This window comes from Lonchura striata, chromosome 18 (genome assembly GCF_050655825.1).
Source record: "Lonchura striata isolate lonStrDom1 chromosome 18, ASM5065582v1, whole genome shotgun sequence".
NCBI lineage: Eukaryota > Metazoa > Chordata > Aves > Passeriformes > Estrildidae > Lonchura > Lonchura striata.
In genome coordinates this window covers 5,141,558-5,166,411 of record NC_140720.1, presented here as the reverse complement: position 1 = coordinate 5,166,411, position 24,854 = coordinate 5,141,558, and the positions used below count along the sequence as shown (strand labels likewise).

Sequence of the window (24,854 nt, the reverse complement as noted above, 5' to 3'; positions counted from 1 at the left end):
TTCAAGTGTCAGACTCAAAACAGGTAGACACTTCATATGCTAAATCTACCCTTCATTTGGCAGGAAGAAGAAGCAGTATATTTGTTTTAGACAATCTCTGCAGCCTCCTTATGGAGTGAGAGATTTTATATTAACAGAAACAGGACCCCACTACAGCCATGTTCCAAACCAGGCCAGCAGCACATTAAATCTTTCTCAGACAGGGAACACCTACACAAGGCAATGTGATCTGAAATTCATATTTGCTCCCTGAAATTCTAGATTCTGTATGATTTACTAGAGATTCAACCAGTATCTGCCTTCCAACACTGATACATGTGGGAGAACTGCTGCAATTATTTGTGCTTAATTAAAATAAGTAACAGAGCTCTCAGCATCAGACAAAATCTTCTGTTAAAAGCAAGAAGTCTTCATTTCAGGTCCTTCAAGACAAAGTACAATATTAGTGAAAAGTACTGCTTTGCCACAGAAGTAGTCTAGAAAGCCAATTCCCATTTAGCCCAGAATGCCCTCCCTGAAGCACAGAGCACAGCTGCTGGGACATTATCTGTCACATGGACTTCATTTAATTCAGCAGATCTATATCATAAAAGACAAAAAAAATGAAGGGATGCAAAATTCAACGTTCTTTCCTATCCCCATTCAAATTTCTAATTATGATCAATTAAATTCCCCTGGCATCTCCATGAGTTAATGTATTCCATAGTTAACATCTATTGTTCCTTTTACATCCACTAGTCATTACTTTTAAATGAACTACAGAGCCAGGGTTGGTAATTACTATCACACAATAGCCCTGTGAAACCTTCCTGTCAGGGATCCAGTTACCCAGCCTGGAGATAATGCTTTAAAGCTCAGTTTCCATCAGGAACAAGAAGGAAGTTTCCTTCCCTTTCCAAGTTCATGCAACTGGATTTATTATATGGGGGGGGAGGGGAAGAAAACAAAGAAACAGCAAAACCTGTTTTAAATCCAAGGGCAGAAATTATCAATATCAATATCAAGTACTATTAAAAGATTGAAGTCAAATGTGTTGAGCAGAAGCCAATCCCAGATCATGGCCAAAACTGATGGTGTCACCCACCATGGATCATAACATACACACACAGCACATACCTGTGCCAGAGAAACCCAGGTTGGCACAATGAAGCTGGGTGAGAGCTAAAACACCTCCAGCAGGAGATCTCTGAGCATCATTTAAAAATCCAAATATTTTTGTGCAAATGCTTTTAAGTTCAGAAAAATTTGAGTTAAATAATCTGCATTTAAGTATGCTTAGGAATACTTAAAAAGAAAATTCTAGGCAAAATTTTAAAGTCTTGTCAATGAGATTATACTTTTAATGAAAATTGTAAACCTATCAAAGAGATGAGTATGAGTCATTTTAAGCCCAGGACAGAAAAGCCAAGTAAAATTGCAATGGCAAATAAGGAGTCTTCAAAACTACTGGAATTTTGTTGCAGACAAAATTACTGAAATTTTGTTGCTGCTACTGAGGTCCCCAAGTTTGTCTTTACAACACTTCAAAAATAATCAAGCAAAAATTGTTTATTGTTAGCTAAGCACGTGTATTCTATATTAACATTTTCCCCTAAGACCTAAGAAAGGTCAGCTACCACATTAGTTCCTCTGCCTTTACTGATAAAAGAATAATTATTATTATTTCCTATTCTTTCCACGACACATCACTTACCAAAAACTCTGAAAGTTGCACTACACTCCCATTTTAACAAACACAGAAAGCTAAGCAGTTAAAGGTTCTCCAGAAACTCAGAAAAATCTAATTTCTTCTTATTTAATGATTTTCTGATAGCTGAAGTGAAGTGGTATTTTTAAGAAATCCAACATTTTCCCTAACAGAAGAAATAAAAGAAGTTTTTAGGCAAAGCTCTGCTCTTTGGACTAAATTCAAACTGCACTAGAGTATAATTATATTAAAGAACATTCACTCCCAGTTGGCACAATAAGAATGAATAAAAATTCTATTACATACATAATACTTTCTCCATTCACATGTTCTCCTCTTATGAACTACATTCTTGTTTATCATTTGTAATTGCAAGCAACAGATAGCACTTTTTCCTTCTAAAACACTACACATTAAACAGTTCAAAGGAACCTTTCATTAGTTTCCAGAACAAAATAAAATAGTAACAAACCACCACCATATCCCCACCTCATCACAGATTTTAGGGTTTAGCCATTTCCTGTAACATGTATTGCTGTCTTTAAAATTATATTAAAACATATGGTTTTTCCAGGTAGTTAATTGATGGTATCAAAACTGCCTAAAAAACTAATTTGGCCACAAGTGAAAAGATAAATGCCCCAGAAAAAGACAAGTTTCCAGACCCAGATCTGAAATTTCTGCAGCAAGGGATTCAGAAATAGACACATTAAAACAAGGGCAAACTCAGACACAGCCTAAAGCCAGCTTTTCCCACTTTTCTCAAACTGCTGGGTTCTCAAAACCCCAACAATGGTCTTACACTTCTGAGCAATAAATATGTAACTGCTGCATTTGCTCTCTTCTAAAAGGGAGGAGAGTCTACATCAGAATCTTCTGGTGCTGCACAAGTTCTGCATCTCAACAGAACATGCTGGATTTCTGTAACAATAAAGCATCAAAAATTTACACGTAGAAAAATGACACCCAGTGGAAAGGGAAAATTGTGAGGACAAACTGTGCAGGACTGTAACTTCCTCTCTTATCTCAGTGGGAAAAAAAAATAACCTCCTCATAAATCTGATAAAAGATTATCTAAAACCTTTGTGGATTAGCCCATAGCTGAAACCTCTGCCCACATCTCTGATTAAATTAAAGGCCACTGTGAAATCTTTAGGGGAAATTTTGACCGAGTGACTTAGAGAAAAGCATGTTTCCACAATTAAGTAAAATAGGTGCCCTGAATCCTAAATTTAAAAGGGTTTTATCAGAATTGTCTTGCAGGCTCTTTTTTCCCAGTGCAAATACACATCAATAGGTAGAACTGCCTACAGGTAGCAAGCGAGCATTCAAAGACGACTTCTTACATTTACAGTCATTTCCCTAACAAAAAAACTACAGCACTAGTCACAGTACCTGCCAAGGTAAAACAACCATCACACACCTTCATATGAAAAGGTTTTAAAAATAAACAGGTTTGTCCACATGAGGCTGAACTCAGATACAGAGGAGCAGCACCAATTAGTAACTCAAACTCTAGGTCCCCATGTAGTTATGAGAGATCATTAAAAAAGGAATGGAATCTACAGATTCACCCATAGGTATCTAAAGACTTTTTTTTCCAGGGGATTTTTAATGATCAATCAAATTTCCTATTTCTTATGTACAGCCTTCATTTTAATTTCATGTTCTGCAGAGGATTAGCATGCAAGGTGCCTCATGGCTTTTTAAGCTGACAGGACAAAACACAGTACACAATCATAGTTTTCTTAGGTCTCAGAGATGTCTTCAAAATTACAGAAGGGGATATTCTCTGGTATTATTAAATAGCACTCAAGCTTTTAATACTTGGAAGTATTTAGTTTCAGACCTAGCACATCCCTAAGAAGCAAGGTAAAAACTCTTCAAATAAAATAAACAATTAAGAAAAACAGGAAAATATCTACAGACCAGGCAGCTGGCACAAACCGAAACAAGAACAAACCAAAACAAGGCTATTTTCAGAAAGCTTAAACTGTCTAAGGAAGGGAGGAGGGCTACATTTACATTTAATACAAATAAAGTATTCATACCTAACTAGAAAGGCAGCTGTACTTAACACATGAAAATTAATTATCTTAAGGCACCTGAAGATACAGAGCAAGCTGCAAATATTAACATTGGGAACTGCTGTTAGAGGGCACATTAATTACAGTTGTTCACCTCCTTGCATCTCATCTACCCACGGAAAAGTGTCTTTGATAAATGCAGAAAATGCATTTATGACAGATCAGGATTTCTCAGAAGGTTCTGCAAGCATAGTCCCCAGAAGGTCCAAAGGACAGGAAAGGTTAGGAAAAGGCCAATAAACAGGACTTCAAAACACGCCAGTCTTTTCAGAGCTGCCATCAAGTTTTAGTTAGGTGGGACAAAAGTAATTCAACCCAAAAGTCAAACTTCTCTGTAGTTTCTTTATAACAATTGTTCCCAGCACCTAAGAGAGGCAGTCCTGCCAATCACTCCATGCCATGCAATGGTCTTTCCTGTCACTGGATTCCATGAAAAAATTAATGGAGAAAGGTATTACCAGCATTTCCTGCTACCTGGAAACTGCAAAAGAAACATAAATCAGCACCACATGAACAGAAAAGCTCTTTATGATCTAATTTTGGAAGAAAATGGACTAGAATTCCAGACTTCTCTGAAAGCCCTGTGTAGGTAATTATGCTATTATTAGTTTCAGTATTATTAGGAAGGCTAGAAAAATGTTGCTCTGACTTACCTGATTGAAGAGCAGTGTTCACATAGATTTTGGAACAAGTAAGATCATAAAGAGTCACTAACACCTTAAAGAATCAACAGCAAAGACTGAGAACCACATTAATTCCGCTCTAGAATCACACATATTCTAGTAAGAACTGTGCAGAGATCATAAACTACTGTTGACAGCTTCTGTGCATAAACACTTAAACTTCCAATTCATAGAAAGATCCATAGAAGGTTAACAAAACAAACTCTCAAGAATCCTTGTCCTAAGAATAGCCAGAAAATAAAACGTCAGATTTAGAACTGGCGAGTACCAGACATTTGTCTCTCTGCTTAAGGCAACATTCATCTCATTCAGATTTATGTTCAACTCAGATACCTAGAAACTAAAATGCAAAAGTTCAGCACCACTGTGGCTTTCCAGCTGGAGGACAGAGTGACAAGCACAGGACAACATCCAAGACACTGAAATGGAACCCAGATGGCCCCAAACGACCTGAATTTTTACCATGCTAAGGACAAAGCATTTTGCTTATTAACAAAAGCCAAAAACCCAAGCAAATACACAGCACAAATACACTGAAGACTCTCAATGAGCACAGATATTAAGTGAAGCTCAATACAAACATTAGGACAGACAACTCAGACCTCCCCAGCTTCCCGAATGACTGTCATGACATAAGGGCTCTGGAGAGCTTTTCAGCTGGTCAAAAGCTTCTAGAGCCTTGCAACTATTATATACATTTCAGAATCATCTCACAATAACCAATTTTGAATTAAAGAGTGGCTTAAGCACTTTATGATTAAAAACAGTGGACTATAAGACAGATACAAAAACAATCAAGTGCACAGGGTTGAAGCAACGACACAATTCCTAGTTATTCAATTACAGTACATTCTAATATTTCACAAAATCCACAAAAGCATTAAGGTAAAAAGCAGCATGTGGCAAAAGCATTCCCATGTGTATTTTCATGTAAATACATTTTCTTAGTTTTCACAGTATTTATAACTCTAAGCATTTCAAGGTGTAAACTTATTTGACAGACATTGGCAAGAATTTTCCCTGGACTTTGTTATTCAGAACATGAAAGAGGCCTTGCCACAAACAGCACTGAAATCAAAGGCAGCAGCTCCATCTGCATTCCCCTCTGTTTCTTGCATTAGACACAGAAGAGAGAGGTACTCAATGAATCAGTGAAACATATTAAAGCTTTCTGGTGGTTTGGTTTCGGGTTATTTTTCATTTTTTTCAGGAGCATTGGAGGTAACTCCTATTTCCAACAGCTGCAATGCACTTTAATTGCAACATCTGACAGGTCAATTACAGATTGCCTGACCTTAACAGCTGCTTTACAGGCCTGACTCCCATTGAAACCAACTGAGTCAGGAAATGATGAGCACCTCCCACAACATATTTTTTAATGCCTAATTGCTAAGAAACCATGGGAGATAGATATATGAAAAAAAAAAAAAACAGCTTTGCTCGCATTCTGAATTTAAATGATAATTTCACAGGAACCTAAAGACACCATATTTCTACCAAGGAGAAAGGAAGTCAGTACACTGAGAGGGTAAAGTGAGGTCCTTGGGCATATGGGGATCCTTCCTACTCTGTTTTTCTCTCTCAAATAGTGGTACTGATAAGAAACCTAGAAGGACAATTAGTCATGTGAATACTCAAAAAAAAAAAAGAAAAGGCAAAGTAAGTAAGATTGGGAAGAACATAAACAGAGATCTCTTTTTTCAGCAGCATGGATCTACCCCAACATGGTCATTCCCTGTGTGAATCAGGCCACCAATGTGAAATGAAAGAAAAATAAAATTTTCCTTAAAAGGTTTAAGTTCACTAAAGGTTTTTTTAACTTTTCAGCACTCCTTGAGAAGTGTTCTCACCCATTACTCATTTTCTCTCAACCTTTGCTCTATGGTATAATTCAGTCAATAGCACACAGACACAGGTCCTTAACTTCGTGGAAGGCAGACCAGTACAATGAGACTTCTGTAAATAAAATCACTCCTCCAAAACTCTATTTCAGAGAGGCATATACTAAATTTTGACCAGCTACATAGGGAGCTGTAAAACACACACACAGATCTCACTTCTGAGAACATTAATCAGCGTAGTTGTCTCCCCGAATTTCATCTGACCTCACAGGCTGAAAAGTAAAAAAGTCAGCAGGTGGGTGTCTTGTAGCAATACACACCAGAATTCACCAGTTACCTGTTGAATTCACAGAACAATGTGAACAGCTTAAAAAAATCTTAATGAATTTTTAAGAACTGCAGTTCTACTTTACAATCAAGCTGTATTAATGCAAACTCTCTATTGTCATTCTCTTTTGCAGTTACTTCCTTGTAAAAAGGAGCTAAAGTCTTTCCTTTCTTATCCTATATTTTTTTATTCAATAAACAGGTATCATCAGTGTAATTTGCCCAGGAAATGCCTTCAACACCATAAAAGTTTCTACTACTGCATTTAGAAATAATTTTTATAGTCTCAACCAGTTAAAAAACAGTTAAGGGTGAATGCACTCCCCTCTATATGGGTTACATTTTGTGCACACACGTGCACAGAAACAGAAATGTCATTAAAGCAGCTTCAAGGAAATTAATTTTAGGTCATCAATTTTAAGGTCTTGATTTGCTGGGAGATAAAAGAACAGCAAAAGCCACCAGATGGATTCAAAAGGGCAAAGGGAAATAAGTGTCTTTGAGCCATATCCTGCCTTGTCCAATTACAGAATTACGCAGGCAAGTCTAATTTCAGGCATAGGGCAATGTTCCTATATCCATACTTAATTCATCCACCAGGCATTTGTTTATCAAAGAGAGCCAAGCTCTGAATTACAAGCACCCTGAGTAGGTTTGTGGATATGCACAGCACATACTCATCAGGGTGTGGGTGTGTAAACGAGGCTTTTAATTGTTCAGAGAGGTCAGGGCTGAGAAGCCAAGCAGGAGTGGCAGCTCAGGTTGTCTTCCAGGATAAGGTGACAAAATAGGTGACTGAAAGGTGAGGAAGCTGCTCCCATCCCTACAGAGCTGCCTCTACACAACGTGCTCTGTACAACAAAGGCTTTAGACAACACTGGTCACTCTTTTGGGGAAACTGAATTGAGCAGTGCAAGTGGAAATGCACACATGGGATGGAAATCTCTCACCTCCATTCCTCACCACAAGCTCCTCTCTGTGAAAATCAGGAACAGCCTCCACACCTCCTCAAAAGCTCTCCCAGCTCTGTGAAGGATCAGAAGTGTTATGCCAACAGACAATCCTTTCCTCAGCAGCCAGAGATCTGAACAGACCACACAAACCAGCATTAACTTGGCTGGGGTTACTGGAGGAGGAGGCTCGAGAAGCCACTGCTCACACCTCACCCATTTTTGTCCACAAAGACATTTGCTAAACAGTCAGTCCAGGGCATTTTCATTGGTAAATGCACTGCTTATAGGACAGCTGGATGGAAGAAGCAGATTAAAAAATAAATCCTGAGAAAGAAAAACCACTCACATGGGGCAGCACCATGATTTACTCATTTTTATAATTTCAATTGTGAAGTTTTAATGTGGAAGAAAGAATGATAGCTAGGATGTAGATAGGATTTAAAAGTAAAACTGGAAAGTTGGCCCAAGTCATCAGAAAAGCAAAAGTTCATAAAATCTGTTTAATACTCCAAAACCATTGCCAATCCACATCTCAAAGCTGCATGACAAAATAAATGGAGAGCCAAACAACTAAATATTTACACTTTAAAATACAACACACCTCTTAATGCATCTTTTCAGACACAGAGTTTTCTGAAACTGCCAGGCACTGCTTTCAGCTTGCCTGAAATTTCTCAGCAGTGTTAAGGTTTCTGGGAACATTCAGCCTGTTGTCAAAAAGGGAATGATAAAAGGGAATAAAGGGAATTACAAAATAAGAGAGTTTGTATGCACAGCTGGTCTGTTCTCCGTCCACATCTCTTGCTACTTGCTAAAAATAACATATAAATAGAAGAGTAACACTTTTTTCTTTTCTATAAAAATACTTTTGTAAAGTTGTCACGCATTTGCTCAGAAAGTTTATTCAAAACCTGGCAGAGCATTTATTAACCAGCACACTTCTGAGTTGACAGACATTAAGGATTATCTCCCCTTTAGTTCTTTCCACTCCTCCCAATTCCTTTGTTTAATACTTCAAGTTAAGTTGAAAAGGAAGAAGTGTGGAAATGATTAGACAAAAAGAAATGCTACTGAGGAGGTCCTACAAAGATAAGCCTTATCAAATGTCACAGCAGCTCCAAACAAGTTAAGAGTTGTACAGATCACTTTCATTTCCCACCAAAGTATTTACGTGACCAACCCCAAGTATTACACAAGAGTACTAGGAAAAAAAATGAAGTCTTCCCGGGCAACAAGGATGGCAGATACCTACTAAGCAAGCAGAATGGTAATGCCTGTCTTGGAAAGCCCTCAGAGACTCTCCACCTTGTCCTGGCCACAGTGGGGCAGGGAGATGGGAACAAGTGGGAGGTGACAGCAGGCAGGGCTGTGGGAATGCTCTGCAGTGCTCTGCTCTGGCGAGGGCATCGCTCCTGGCCTCAGCCAGAGGAGTCTGGGATGGATCCCTGGCAGGGCCTGGCGCAGGCAGGCTCTGGGTACCTGGGGCTTCAGAGGACAAGGAAGCAGAACATGCTGCAGCTCGCAGGCATGCAGACAGTGAGCACAACTCGGACAACTTCTACTGTCTGTCCATGTCACATGTTTGGTGACATTTCCTATCCAAGCTCCCACAACACAGGCGTGTGAGAACCACCAGCTCCTTCCCCACACAGAACCCTCATTCTTCCAGACTGTCTGGGCTCATAAAAACAAACTGTTTTCTTTTCTCAGTCTTAATCCTGACTTCCAGGGAAACAGAATGTTTTTTACGTCTCTCTATTTAATTTCAAATCAGTACTTCACTGTAGCTCATGAGAGGTCACATTCACATTTCACTCCTCTGCCATCTCCTTTGAAATTTCCAGTATCAAAGGAGTCCATACCTTTGTGATTGTAATTTTGCAGTCCTATTTTACAACTGAAGTGTAATTTAAACAAAACACATTAAATCCAGAGTAAGATCGAAAGTCTTGTAGCTCTGTCTTCTATTTCCACTATTAAAACCAATATAGCAATTTTTTGGACCAAACACATCCTTTAAAAGAACACTCCAATGCCTGAATAACCATTTTCATACTCTTGAAAGAGATCCTATTCTAAGCTTGAGCATCCCATCTTCTCAGAGCTCCAGGGTAACAATCCTGCAGGTTATGAAACGTAGTCACAGCACTAAGGAACATTCTCCTGCAATATTCCTATCATCCAACACCAGCAGGGTCAGAGAGCACAACACTTTATAAACCACTGAGACACTGGATAATGAATATTAAAGCCTGGTTCACACGACGATTCATTTCCACTGCCCTCCTGGCCTTTATGGGGAAACACCAGTGTTGACCATGTTTATTGATCTTCTGTTATCCATTGTCCATCAGTCCTCTTCCCTTTTAGAACCCCAACTGCACCGGGTATTGATCTGGACTTTGCATAGCAGAGTAACACAACTTACTGTCAGGAGAGGAGAGAGTTAAAACAAATAGGAACGACAAGGAACAGAGAAGTAGGAGTTTTGAGGAGCAGAAAGGCAAGATCAGAGAATAAACCCTGCTTTATCATTATAGTCTCATGTCTCTCCAAAGTCATTAAGAAGTGGCTTCAACAGAGACAAGAGTACCCAGAGAATAAATAATAACACCCTGGAACTTCTTTTCTCCCACAGGGTGAAACAAGAAGAAAAAACACCAGAAAAATTTACAGGGATTACTGCACACTGCAGACACCTCAGTCACTCTGACCTACTCTACCATCAAAACTTGCTCCTCTGCTTCCTTTCTCTCACCATGTCCAACAGAAGCAAGACTGGCCATGGCTAACACAGGAAGCCTTCCAGCAGTGCCTCTCAGATACTTCAATTGAGCAGTTTCAACTTAGGACACATGGTTTTTATTTTTCAGAGATAATGGTCATCAAGGAGTCCTTTAAAGGAAATTATGAAAGAAGCAGATTCTGCATTACTGAACTGGTCTGACTAGGAGTCTTGCACTACACTGGTTGCATTGTTAGTGACCAAGGAGAGGAGATTTTGTTCTGCACAGACTCAACTCATGAAACCAAGTTAGCACAAGGCAGCCTACAGTGCAAAACTCCAGTAAGGACTTATGTGAAAGAACATAAAAATTACCTTAAAATACTTAAAATTCAATTTGCCAAGTATGTAAATACTTGTGTGATATACACAAAGCTTGGCCCAAATCCAAGCAAATCCACTCACTTATAGCTCTTCTGAAGAGGATACTACTTCAGTGCTATCTCTACAGGAGGTCAAGCCTCATCCCTCACAATGCTCTGAGGGAGCAGGGGCTGAGGCTGCTGGGTGAGGATAAACCCTCTCAGCCAATGCACAACCTTCAGGTCTTGTTGTCTTAAGCTGCAAATGGGATGTTGATCAATTATTATTAATTTTCTGCCTTCAAACTTCTGTGCTTACTATGTTAACAGAAGCTTTATAGAAGCCAACTTCCAAGAAGAGATAATTCACAATTCTGTCGAGAACAGACGATCATATATTTTTTATGACACAATAATTGGGATTTTTGTCCAGCAAAGATGATTAATTCAACCACGTGCAGTACAATAACCCCCGAAACCAAATAATTTACTTTGTGAATCTAACCCATTTAGCACAATCCTCTACAATAAGGAGTGGTACACATATTTTTTTTTAACAACAGTTCTGACAGGATATTGTTCTCTCAGTAGCTCAGTGTTCTACTCTCGTCCACCTTGAAAGCACAACACATCCTTTCAAGTGTCCACTTCACATTACTTAAAAATGTTCATGCCCTTTATCAGGCACATGTAGCACCCTTGTGCACTTCCAGAGTTAGTTTCTACTCTGAGTACATCTCTTCTAATAAAAAGTACACAATCATGACAGCTCACAGTATTAACTCTTTTTTTCTTTCCAGTCTCTAAGCCTACATTATGCTCTCATTTTCCAGCATACATTGTCATCTGATTGTTTAATTTAGGGCAGTAAGGGTTTCTAGAACATGAGGCATTTATTAATGGATAAATGTTTTAGAGTATACTGAATTAGCATTACTACTGTGGACATCTGATACCACAATTTCTAGCTTACCAAAGAAAAATAATAAAAATCCAGAGATTTGAGGGACTTTTCCAAGCTCCAAAACTGTATTTAAGACCAGAATTTACTTATCCTGTCCTCCATTCTTTTGGAACCCACAGTTTATCCTAACGAACAGCCTTCATTTTTCCTCAGCTCCTGGGCAGGTGTCAGTTACACTCTGCACGCCCAGCACCACAATTTATTCATCTCACGGGCAGAAACTGGCTAAAGCTCAGTCCTGGAGAGCAGGACCAGGGAACGTGTCCTTACCTATGCCCAGTGCCATGCCTGTGACTGGTCACCTTCACCCACACAGTGTAACTCTGGTGGCCTTTCAGACTGCTACAAGAGAAACCTGATTTCATCACAGCAAATAGGTTGGGTTGGCACAGAAGGCAGGGGTAGAGCAGCACAGACCCCAAATCGATCAACTAAAAAGCTGTTGGAATGCAACACTGCATCCTCGGTCCTCTAGCTCCATGACTTTAAATGTATTTCAGTTATATCAGCCCTTTATTTGCTAAGTGAGTTTCATTATCTCCCATTACTTTGTTTACACACCTACCACAACAGAGAAATTACTGGCATTACCCATTATGTCCAACCTTCCTGCTCCACATTCTTTACTTTGGAAAATAGTTGGTTTAGAAGTTCTTTAGTTAGAAACAACTAAGCATTTAGTATTAAAAGCTGGAAGTCTTAAGAGCTGTTATCACACAAAAAGAAGTATGCCATTATTACACACTATTGGGCCATGTCCTTCTTAAAGTTTTAACTTTTGATTTTATTCAATCATCTTTTTTTTTTTCCTGAAATAGGTCATTTTAGTAAGTTTTTTGCATGGACCAGAAGTGTCGTTCACAACAGAAGTGTTCAGCTTGCCAGTACAACTCCTAGGCAGTATCATACCCAGCAAACTCCAGTGTAAGACATCTCTGAGCGCAGAATCAATTTCTTGGTCTTTTACTCAAGGGAAAAAGCACCCTGCACTGCTTTAAAAACACCACCTCAAGCCTCAGCACCTACTTAGAGCATAATTAATACACCACCCATAACACAGCACCTCGCTGGATCAGCTGTGAAGTCGGACAGAACAGTAACTCCCATAAATCATAAAACAGCATCATGTCAGAGTCTTTAAGGGTCAATTTTAACACCACAAATCACTAGTTTACCATTTAAGCATTAAGATAAAGTCCTTTTACCTCTCATTTAGCACATTTTCAGCTCCAAGAAAATCAAAACAGAGTACTCATACTGCCTAAATTTTATTCAATTTAGGAATATTAAGTTATTTTAGCACTAAAAAACCAACATCTTCTTGTGAAAATATATACCCCTGAAATTGTGATCATGCCTTATTTTTCCGGAGTTACACGGGCAATATCAACTTGAAAGAGAAGTATGACAAAGCATCTTAACAGAAGATAATCTTACAGCACTGAAGACTTATGCTAGTTTATCTTATGGTTATAATAATTCAGTGGCATACAAAAGTTTAAATTAACCTCCGCTGTGTACTTCATTTCCCAAAATTATGGTCAGGAGTTCCTCAAGACATTTGCTGACAGATAGAAACCACCATGAAGTTCAGCAGAAGCATTTAGAAGGAACTTTAGCATACGCTGAAGAGACACAGGACACGTTTTAGCCCCTGAACTGCAATGAAGATAACACAGATGACACTGAAAATTAAGATAAGCAGAAAGCAAGGAGCTGACAGCTAGGGCAAGAGAGAGGAAACAATTTTAGTAGACAGGAAACCTCTCGCCTTTAGTGGTAAAAGCCAACTGAAAAATTCTCCCCCGGTTTCAGCAGGAGCGACCGCCGCCGCCTCCCCTGTGGCTTGTTTTTAAGGTGTCGCTCGTACTCCGGCAGCTCCTGCCCAGCGGCACCCCCGGCTCGGCAAACGCCGAGGACGAGCGGCTCCATCCCGCCCAGCCCCGCACCGGCCCGGCCCCGCTCCCCGCGGGCTCCCGGCTCTCCCCGGCCGCCATCCGCCCTGCCCGGCCCCGGGAGCCGCCGCGGCCCGGCGCGCCCGCCGCCCTCGGCCCCTGCGCTCCGCCCTGCCCGCAGCCCGCGGGGCCGCCGGCCGCCCTCGGGCACTGCCCGGCCCCTCGCCTCAGCCCTCGGGCACTGCCCGGCCCCTCGCCTCAGCCCTCACGGCACTGCCCGGCCCCTCGCCTCAGCCCTCGGGCACTGCCCGGCCCCTCGCCTCAGCCCTGCCCGGCCCCTCGCCGCAGCCCTCGGGCACTGCCCGGCCCCTCGCCGCAGCCCTCGGGCGCTGCCCGGCCCCTCGCCTCAGCCCTCGGGCGCTGCCCGGCCCCTCGCCTCAGCCCTGCCCGGCCCCTCATCGCAGCCCTCACGGCGCTGCCCGGCCCCTCACCTCAGCCCTGCCCGGCCCCTCACCGCAGCCCTCGGGCACTGCCCGGCCCCTCGCCTCAGCCCTCGGGCACTGCCCGGCCCCTCGCCTCAGCCCTGCCCGGCCCCTCGCCTCAGCCCTCAGCCCTGCCCGGCCCCTCACCTCAGCCGCGGCTCATGGCACTGGCCGCTCCTGCCCGCGCCGGGCGGCGGCAGCGGCGGGAGGCGGCGGCGCCGCCAATCCGGGCCCCGCGGGGGTCGGGCCTGCCCGAGCCGCCGCAGCGCCGGCCCGAGGGGCGGGACGGGGCGGGACGGAGCGGGGCGGGCGGGGGCGGAGAGGGACGGGGACGGGGACGGGGATGGGGACGGGGGCAGCCCGGGCAGCGGGAGCGGCCCTGCGCGTCTCTCGGGCGCAGCCGGTGTTCCAGCGGCCGGTGGTGATGACGGCCGGAACGGCCCCAGGGCGAGGAGCCCCGCGGCTCCAGCCGCTGCCGGGCGCCCCGGTAATCCGCCGGGCCCGTTCGTGTCGCGGGCTCCGCGCAGGGCTCGCCGCGGACATCGCTGAGGGAGCGGCTGCGGCAGGAAGCGTGTGCGCGGCCAGGCGCGGGGAAGCTGGTTGGTATCGCAACATTGCAGACATAGACCAAAATTATCGGCTCCCTCACCGAGCAGGCACTTATCCCAGGAAACATGCCCTGGCAGAGGTCATTTTATTTACCCTTCATATTTCCCAATTTGCAGCAGACAGAGAAAAAAAAAATAATTCTCTGTGTCAAAAGGTTGTTTTCTCAATAATGGTCTTATGCAATAAATTACAGCCTTTCTACTGCTTTTACCCTTTACTTAATTGCTCCTGCTTCTGAAGGCAGTTAATGATGACATTACAGCATTACACTGGATCAGACTGATGCTGGCCCAGGTTTCTTCAGTCAACCCTTAGGTTAATTTGGTTGTGCCAATTATCTGCTCTTTAATATTTTCAGTCAGAATTAAAACATAAAGAATCCTGCAAGATCTTTCAGACTCTTTATTTCATACCAGTCTTTAAATTTCTGGTACTTTATGAGGTGATGGGACAAAGTTTATTTACTAACCAACATTTAGTGGGATATGTGAGCAGAATTCAAATTATTCCAAATTAGCCATTGCAAACAGTTAAATATAAATTATTAATTTTCAAACAGTTTCCTATGTTATCTGCAGCTGTAGCTGCGCTGAGGTCTGGGGTGCTCTTGCACCAGGCAGTATAAATATGGTACATAGCACGGGTTACAGTTTAGGTGAGAAGTAGGTGCAGGTATCACTCAGACTGCTTCTCTCATTAAATGGCACTTCAGTGCTTGTGGAAGTGACTTATTCACAGGCATCTTGAGTTCTGTCTTAAAAAGCAGGATTCCTGCCTGTAATAGAAAACCAGAGTTACTGAGAGCAGCCAGCACCTGTCAAAATCTGCTTCAGTGAGGAATGGCCTGAGCTCACCAAATGGATGGTCAGAGCCTTCAAGCTGTTGGATGTCCAAGCACTAAACTCAGCAGTCTTAAGGCTCACAGCTGAAGGAACTGAAGGAACCAGGCAAAAGACTGCACAATTTGAGTGTCACTGCAGAACCTCAATTTAGTCTTGATTTTTTTTATGAAAAAGACAACATTCTGTTTGAAATACAGATACACGTATTCATCTCAGACATGTTTCTGTTCATGGCTGTTCTTGTATCTAGGAAGACCTTTGAATCCTTATACAAAGCTGATGTTAATGTTTCCAGAGTCTGGAGATAAGCTAATGGTTGTTTCCTTAACAACAGGTTTTCCCTGCAGGAACAGAGCCTACAGCTGAAGCTGTAGCTGATGGATTGGTTTTGGCTGTATTAAACTACAAGCGACTCACTGGAATCTCTGAAGCTTTTTCTGCCCTCACTTTGCATGTAACTTAGGCAACATGTGGACTAAAACTCCTGACCTCAAGATAAATATTTGTGCACCTGGAGTTTGGTCCTCAGCACAGGCTTCTTCCATAGCATGGTATGTGCTGAGGAAAGGCTGGAGGCAGCCTCTGGGAAAAACTGGGCACAAGCTGTGTCTGACCAGGGCACCACGCTCTGGGCTTCATGGGAATCCTCTTACAAAATCAATTCCCAGTCAGGTGGAAGTGGGGCAAAAGGAAAAATCTCAGAATATTTGAATCACTTAGTGCTGTAAGAGTAAATCCTTTTCTTGGATTATTTACCTTCCACCTATCCTACAAAAAGAAAGAGAATAAAGTAATGCTTATTTATTTTTAATACTTCCCTATCCCATGTATAGGTGTACAGTCATTCTGAGAAGCAGCAGCCTGCAGGCTCTAGAAACAGGTATCTACAGTCAGGAGCTGCTTTTGAAAAGAGTTACTTTAATCTTTTGGAATATGTGAGGGAGACATTTAAATACCTTTAAAAGCAGTGCTTGAGCAGGCTGTAAAATAATAGGTAATATTTCTCCCACAGAGCTACTACGAAGCTCAGTTCATTTCTCTATAATGCCCCCCTCAGAATTTCACAGCTCAGGGCAGTTTAAAGCCTCTACTTTAGTGAGAAAAGAACATTACATGAGCTTTGGGATTCTACATAGTTTTCACAAGTCCTGGGGAAGACCTGAGAGCTGCAGGACAGCCCTGCTTGCAATTTTATGCTGAGAAGCTTTAAGAGGAATGAGGCAGCAGCTGAGCCTGAACGTGTGAATCTTGGCAAACACAGGGTTGTGTGTGTGAGAGCAGCTTTACTGTTGGTTTGTTTGGTTGTTACCAGTGCAACATTAAACACAGCAGAAAGAAGCTTAGCATGGAAAAACCCAAACAAAGCTCCAGCCCACCCAGTGTGTACAGAGCCCAACAAGGACTGGCTTCCCAGTGCTTCAGCTGGCTCTGATTGTGGTATGGAGGGGAGTATGAGCTTCCTGAAAGCCACATTCCTTCCACAGCTCTTGTGGACCCATCTTCTGCTTGTCAAACACCCCAGTGAGAGTGTTCTCAGCCCCTCTCAAATTCCTTCTCTGCCAGTGGCTTCACTGCTGTCTTTGGATACGAATTGTCTAACTTGGAAACTGCCCATCCTGTCCTCCACCCCGTCACTTCTCCCCACACTGATCCCAGCCCCTGGGCCTGGCTCCTTGCTGGCACAAAGGGGCACAGCCTGAACATACCCTCCCCAGGGAGCCTCCCCATCAGCTCCCCAAGCCTGGCTCCAAATCTGCTTCTCAGTTTCTAAAATCCCCCTGGGAACTGCAGAAGTTCTGAGCTCTTCTTGCTTCCTGTGCTAAAGCACATTATTCTGGGGTTTGGGGTTTTTTAGTGCTGCTTCATTTTTAAAGCTCAGCTGAGGATAGATCACAGAATCATTAAGGTAGGAAAAGACCAGAGCATTCATAACTCCTCAATTACAAAAGCAGGCAGGTCTCAAAATATCCCAAAGAATGGTGGAGAGAAACATTTTAAAATTACAGGAATTTAGTCCTCATTTGCCTTTGTGACCTTCCTATTTATTTATTACTTATTTATTTATTGCTTCTAGACTCCCAAGTACCTGTGGAGAAACAGCTATATGCAGCTGCTCAAGTCCTTGCACTCAGAGAAGCCACATTGCCAGAGCCAGAGGAGGTTCCAGTTTGCAGCCATGTCCAGCACAGCCTCTGGTGGCTGCCAGGAGCTCAGGTGGATTCACAGGAGAGGCTAAAGCAAGGCCAGCTGGTGCAGGGCAGAGCTCTCAAGGTGTGCTGCTGCAGCCAAGGTGACACCCAGAGGCAGAGCTGGTCCGAGGGAAGGTGCTTTGCAGGGCAGCCTGGGTCAGGCAGTTTCAGTGCTGGGAATTTGCACTGGCTTCTCTCAGACCTGCAAAACGTTCTGGATGGTTCTCACATGGGTTTGTCTCTCCCTGACACTGAATCCACACTGGGGAAGTGGCCAGGGCACACCTGCAGCGATGCCACCCATCACTGGTGTCCCTGGGCCACCCAGAATAGCCACGTGCCTGCTGCCAAAGTCACAGCAAGGTTGTATGAGCTGGTATCTGTATTTCAGTGTACCTGGCAAATGTACAAAACTCTAAAAGCCTGCAATCTGATCTGCACATGGTGGAGAAGTCAATACTCCTCCCTCCACCGGGACCTTGGTGAGATAGGATATTGTGGCTGAGTGCTGGAGCACTCCAGAGTGCAACTGTGGCAAAATCCAAAGCTGGGGGAAGGTTGGGGGATACAGTGGCTCTACAGCTGCTGTTTGTCTGTGCAGGGATTGCACCACAAGGCCTTGACAATAATGTCAGATGCTACAGAAAATTTTCTGTTAATCAGGGAAAGCAAAGCACAAAATAAACACTGTGTCCTGACCTTTCAACTGCCAAATCATTCACCTATTTTAAATCTACAAGTAAATTTAGTTCTGACATTAAAGAACAGCTGAAGATACGTGTTTAAATCAGCCACATACACTGCAAGTTTTCCACATGCACAGGAGCATTAACACCAGGCAGCAGCACCTTCCTAGTTCTGCCTGGACAGATGCTGTGGTTCTACACTGATGGGCCTAATTTAAATGGTTAGTTAAAGAAAAAGAGCATTGACTATAGACTAGAAATGAACAGCAGCTTTTAGATACACAAGTCCAAAACAACTGTCAGGAGGTCTATAATGTTTTTTTGGGGGCAGAAGGAGAACATGTGGTTGGGCTGTCTTTGGTGATTTTATTGCCCCCTGTCTTCACAGGGAAAGTCAGAAAAATTAATCTGAATTAATAACACCTGTGACTTGAAAGTCACAAGAGTTAGTTTTGTTATTCAGAGTTAAAGTGGCCTTCATTTGATTTAGCTTTCTTCATTTTCCAAGTAAAGTACACTAAATCAGATTAATGCCACTTAATTCTGAATATGAATATCTGCGTAAGTCTTAATAGAATTTAACTAATATACTTTAAAATATAATTCAACTCAGGCTCTCTGAGTGTCCCCTTCAAGGAAAGACTCACATCAATAGACTTAATGGGAATTGTTCCTCGATTGTGCTGGCATGAGATCAAAACATCACTCTCATAAAAATAGCCATATCTTGCTTAGATGTCTTTGTTCTGAGAGCATTAACACCTGACCCAGAGCTGAATGTATACCTGCTGAAACAGAATAAGAAATGGCAGCATGGGGTGAACCCTTAGTTACAAAAGAGGGATAAAACACTGACTTTGGCTTTTCCAGCTGAGATGGAGAAAAGGCATAGGTAGTCAGGGTCATTTCCATGTTCTGAAGGTGTAAAAAACATACATTGTTTTCATAAGGCTGATATAATTCAGGCTGTTGTGCTATTCTAGACATTGTAATTTCAAACCTGAAAGTTGCTAGAACCTTTATTTACATGAACTTCACAGAGGTGTGAGGAACTTCTGTCTCTGCCAGTAACTTGTAACCTTCCACTGAGCAGTAGCATCCTCGGGGCCCATACTCACACTTCTTTTTCCAGATGAGCTTTGCTGGAGAGGCTGGGCTTAAACAATGAGAACATGAAGATGCAGACACACCCTGGAACAAACAAGAGCCCAGCTTTGAAAGCAAACACAGGATTGATGTTTTCCCAGGTTAAAGAACTGCCTCTGACCGAGCACTCCCTGTGCAGTAACACAAAATTACCATAGCTAAGATTCAATCCTTCTCTGCTCCCCCTACAGCCAACCACCAGTGGCAGCTCCATCCTGGCCCATTTCTCCAACAGATTCTCCCTCAGCTTGCAAAGCCAGAAGTTCTCAGTGCCTCCACAACTGGATTCTTGTTCTGGACTTCACATTCTCCTTTAGCACTTTAGGGGAAAGATCTCAGCACGGAGATTTATCAAATAACATCTCACTGTGCTAATCATTCATGTGGCTAAATAAGGAACCTGTGCTCCTTAGGATATCTGTTATAGGCAATGAAAAGTGACAGGTTCCAAACAGGACTCTCAGTGGCAAGACTGGAGTGCAGAGCAGCCTCTTAGCTCAGACATGCCAGGTAGGTGTCTCGTGAGGCACTGAATATTCTGCTCACCTTCCCTGTGTAATTTTCATGACCTGATGCATAACCCAGTCTCCAAACCTGCCCAGGTGCCCTGACCCTTCTCTCCAGCTCCTGCAGCCATCCCCTATTGGCACTTTCTGCAAGCAGCATCATGCTGAGCAAGGCAGCATCTGGCTCCATGTGACCTTGGGGTTTTCTCAGAGTGCCATTAAATCTTTCAATTAAATATTGCTCAGTATTCTATCCAGCAATAATTCCTGAGTCAAAATTTCAAGTGCTGATGGATAATGTATATGTTTTCCACAAGAATCCAATGAGATATACTAAGGAATCTGATATGTACATGCAGAGTCTGCACTGGAATAAAAACTAAACTAAACATGTCTAAGCTTTTAGAACATCAAATCCAGATTCCAGACAATATTAAAACCCTCCAGATTTGACTGGGACTCACCAGTCTGTGTTGCCTTCCACTGCATTTAGACAGAGAATTAATCTTGATATTCAAAGCCTTCCAAAACCTCCATGTTTCAAAAATAACAAAATTTATTTCTCTTTAAGTATAGGCTTGTTACAGCTATTTAGGAACATCTTAGTGAAGTCAGATAGATCTTGAACCTCCCCTGGGGATGGTTTAGATGTCAGTGTTCATCCATTAACAGATTGGAAACTATCCAGGGCAATATTGCAAGAAAACACGCCATGTCCAGGCTTTCTTCCTGTTTCTTCCTCTGTTAAACAAGACTCTCTGAGCAGTTCTCTACAAATAAATCCAAGGTTAAATATGATAAATAGGGCAGGGAATGCAGAGAAATTCAAATTGCTATTAGCAATGCATCCTGCTGTTTGGTCAAAGGGATATTCCTCTCTATTGGTAGGGGAGTATGGAGTAAAAACACTTGGACAGTGAGAACCTCATTTTGCCCCAGTTCCATCACTTATTCCTGCTCCTTGTCACTGACAATAAGTGTGCAAAGGATTTACTCTTCCTCAGGACAATGCCACATGCTGCCTGTGTAACCCCAATTGACACAGAGTCAGGAAAAAGCTTACCAGGCCCAAACAGGTTTAATGCTGCCTTCCAATGGATATTGTTTTGCATAAGAAACAACCAAGTTCTCATACACAAGCAGGCAGCTGAAAGAGGAACAGCTGTCCTAAGAAGGCAAAAGGCAAAATATGGAGGAGAAGTTGGTGCATTCAAGGTTTCTACCAGATGGAAAACATAGGCTTGGAAGATGCAGGCAGGAGGGCAGTGCTTGGGGTGACAGGGAGACCCCAGCTCCTACAGGAGCAGCCTTGTCTCCAAACCAGGCAGAACCAGATGAACCCTACAAGAACAACCTTGAGAATAAAAAAATGTGTTTCTGGATAAGTGCTGGCTAAAATGATTGAAATAGCTTGCAGAGAAAGAGAATTCCTGATTCCTCTGATTTTAGAGGAAACAGAGTTTTGTACTTTCTCTGTAAATAAAAGGCCTAAGTGATCAATTTTCCCTGCTATTAGAAACAATCTACTGGGCATAAAACCTTTTAAGTGCTTTGGTCAAAAAGAGGACTTAAAAGCTCCATTCATTTCCTCATGGAAAGGCAGGAACTTCATCCCTTTGACTGCAAATGCACAGATCTTGAAAAGCCAAGGATGCATGTGCTGGGGACATGATGATGCTGACACTCCTCTGTCCTCAGCCTTATCTTTCACTGACATAAGTATAAAGCAGGTGTAAAGCAGCTTTATGATTTGTGCTTTGTGAGGAGCACCAAATGATTTTGGGCCAGTGAAATGACTCTAGAAGACACAGCAATGGGGAGCACACAGCTCTCTCCATGTTTGTATACAACAAAGAAAACACAGATGTGACCTTTGTCAGCAGTCAGTGCTCTCATTAGTGTGTCAGAGATAATAACTCTTACGCATGAAAATCTGACCTACATAAGCTATAAAAGAAGAAAAGGCAACAATTTACTTAAGTCTCTATTATACTGTTAATGATTATAAGCTGAAAAACTAGTCCATAATGCAGGAAACTTGTAATTAAAAAGCATCAATTATCATTTTCTCCTTGCAGGGGACATTAGTCAGGTTTGCTTTCCACAGTCCCCTTGGGAATACAGATAGACATGTAGGGCTGTGTGATTCACTCTGGAACGGTCAGAAAGGAAGCGACTCAGTGGAAAAAGATTAGCTTCAAGAAAAAAAAAAAACAGTAAAAGGAAATGATAGTTAAAGACACGCCTTTCAGTGTTTCTTGTTTGACAAAGTACAGGTATGTGTCAGGTTGTTTCTAACAGACCAGCTCTTGCCTCCCTCCAGCCATGACTAAACTGGATTTCTGCAGTGTACACGATGTTCTGAGGCTCCAGGGCTGAACCAGCTGATACCTTCAGTCATGCTGAACATACCATCCTTCTGCAGAGATCAACTGGTCCCTGGGAGGAACGTGAATCTCTCTTCAGGGGGCTGAAAATTCCCCCTCTGCTGCCTGAAGGTCCCTGACTCTCAGCCAGGGTGAACAGACCATCTGGAGGCTGTTTCAGACACAGCATTCTCAGGTAGAACCAGTTTTTCAACAGTGCCAATGTGTGCTGTAAGCCCATCTAGAGTGGTTCTGGCAGCCCTGAGGAAGTGCCAGAAAATGTGATCCATCATTTTGTGTGCAAGAGCTGCATTCACCCTTGGCTTTCTGTGCTTCCAGCTTTGCCATGGATCACACTGCAGAATCACAGCTCACCTCCAGCCACCCCTGAGCTTTTGCCTCCTAAGAGCTGCTGCAGCTCTCAGCATTCCTAATAAGAATGCTCTTCAAAACTCCTGTTCCTTTAATCAGCATGCAACAAAAATATAAAAAACCTCAAACAGTAATAAAATAAAACCTAAGCTTTGCATTATGGGAGACTGTGAGATTTTCATCATGCTTTAAATAATTTAAATTATTCAAAAGAAATCTATATTTCCTATTGACAATCTGATGTTAATTTAATAACCTGTGTGGCTGTAATTTTCATTAATTGACTTACACTCTGACCACATCTTAATAGACTTGGAAATTTTTTCTCCTATTACACTCTCACAGCCAAGGAGGGATGCCAAGTTCACCCTTCCAGTAATACCATGATTCAGCCCACTTAAGACAAAGCTCCCATCTTTGTCCTATCTTTGTCAACTTCTCTGTCCCCTCTGCTCCTGGGACAGACCAGCAGCCCTCCTTATCATTCCCTTGGAAGCACTTCTCCCCACACAAGGCAGAGTTTCCTAAGCTGGTTGGAGTTTGAGCCACTCCAGAAGATCCCACTGTGAGACAGGCTGGGAGGCTGGTGAGAGCCCCAGGGAACTCAGGAGTTTGGCTCAGGTTAATTCCATGAGGACTGCACTCACTCGGGGCTCTGAGCAACACAAGATCTCAGGAAAGACTCTTCTGCCCTTGTAGTGGTGTCTCATTGATTTGCAAAGTGAAATTGTGTCAGTCACAAGTCAGTGGAGACTTGGCTCTGTGTGTAGTAAAACAATGAATAAAAAACAAGGCAATGCACAGGATTTACAGCCAAGCTCTCCCTATGAAGAGCTAATGGTGCTTTCTGGAAACAGGTGATTTCAGCAGTCACAGCTCCTGCAAGCACTCAACAGGGCTTGGATTATGCCAGCTGAATAACAGTGTAATAGGATGTTTTCTTTTGAAGCACACATTCCCAGGCTGGTGCATCACACAGGCCCTTTGGTGCCTCAGGACTCCACATCCCCATCCAGGACTGACACAATGGGAGCAGCAGAAACCTGGGTCAATGGTGCCATTACCTGCAGCTGGGCTTTTTGTTAACATATATATTTTCTGTTTCTCCTACTGGTCACCTGACAATGATAAACACAGAAATGTTTGGGACAAGCCACCTCCAGAACACTGATTCTGCCACAGCAGCACATCCCCAGAGCAGCACCAACACCAAGAAGTGTGGAGCTGTTAAGGTAAGAGGACTTGGGTTGTTTCTTCCAAACCTTCCACAGTCAGGAGGATTTCTTGCCACCAGCCCTGCTCATTCCCCTCTGTCTTTTCTTTCATCTTCTAATTTTCTTTCTTCACTGTACTGAGCCTTCATGTCAAGATCTTCTTTCATCTCCTGAGTAAAACATTAAAACAAAAAGACAACTACAGAAAAATCAGGGCAGTAAGCAGAGGACAATGAACCATCACACTGGTCACTTCTGGTTTTCATTCAGTGAAAAAAATTGTTATATTTTTTATCATTGCCTCAAAGGACACCCTGATTTCATCTCCCACTCTTATACCTTCAGGATTACACAGAAATATATTGCTAATCTATTAATTTCAGAGGCAGAATACATCTTTATTATGACTAACAGTTTAGTAGTGGAATTTCTCCTCAAACAATACCTGTTGGATCTGAATTCCTCTTAACCACAAGACTGTGGTCCAAGCAGTGTGAGGTCCATTTCTAACAATCACCATGAGAGCTTCACACTCAGTCAAATCCAGGCTGATGGGGGCAGAGCCAGAGAGCCTTTGCAGTGACAGCCTTGCCCTTTGCTGCTTTGTTCCCAATCTTTCATTTCAGCTTCATGCTGCTGTTCTGTTTGTCATCAGACTTTGCAGTGACTCCTTCCCCAAGGAAACTGTGATTTCTTTTGCTATTACATTTAAAATTTAACTACAGCGATTATTTCCTGTAATGGTGAGAATTTTTTCAGCCTTCCCACTCAGCACGTTTGTGGCTGGTGAGAAAATAAATTACCTATATAAATAAATGCTCACATTTAGCTGAAACCTTCCATGCAAGCAACATTCTCATGACTGCTCAGCTCTCTAATGGGAGCACTTGTGATATACAGTGGAACATTGCATAGTAT

The 24,854-nt window shown here is 42.6% G+C and overlaps 1 protein-coding gene and 2 long non-coding RNA genes across 6 annotated transcripts in view; 1 reads left to right on the top strand and 2 right to left on the bottom strand.

The window, feature by feature from the left end:
• Positions 1 to 14,306, bottom strand: part of TEX2 (testis expressed 2) — a 45,670-nt gene extending 31,364 nt beyond the window's left edge. The window contains exon 1 of one of the 4 annotated variants that reach the window (XM_021537492.3): positions 14,154 to 14,306. The gene's annotated coding sequence lies outside the window, so the exon portion shown is untranslated. Of the gene's footprint in view, positions 1 to 7,575; positions 7,652 to 13,400; positions 13,539 to 14,015; positions 14,130 to 14,153 lie in introns of those variants that run through there. The other 3 variants (XM_077787383.2, XM_085556696.1, XM_021537512.3) reach the window with 3 other exon arrangements.
• Positions 14,307 to 17,466: 3,160 nt separating this feature from the next.
• LOC146765819 (uncharacterized) overlaps positions 17,467 to 24,854 on the bottom strand; it is a 10,280-nt gene continuing 2,892 nt past the window's right edge. Inside the window, exon 3 of the long non-coding RNA XR_014949308.1 lies at positions 17,467 to 24,106. This is a non-coding gene — a long non-coding RNA (uncharacterized LOC146765819). The remainder of the gene's footprint in view (positions 24,107 to 24,854) is intronic.
• The window catches only part of LOC146765818 (uncharacterized), a 27,824-nt gene continuing 25,378 nt past the window's right edge, over positions 22,409 to 24,854 (top strand). The window contains exons 1-2 of the long non-coding RNA XR_014949309.1: positions 22,409 to 22,546; positions 23,860 to 23,954. This is a non-coding gene — a long non-coding RNA (uncharacterized LOC146765818). The remainder of the gene's footprint in view (positions 22,547 to 23,859; positions 23,955 to 24,854) is intronic.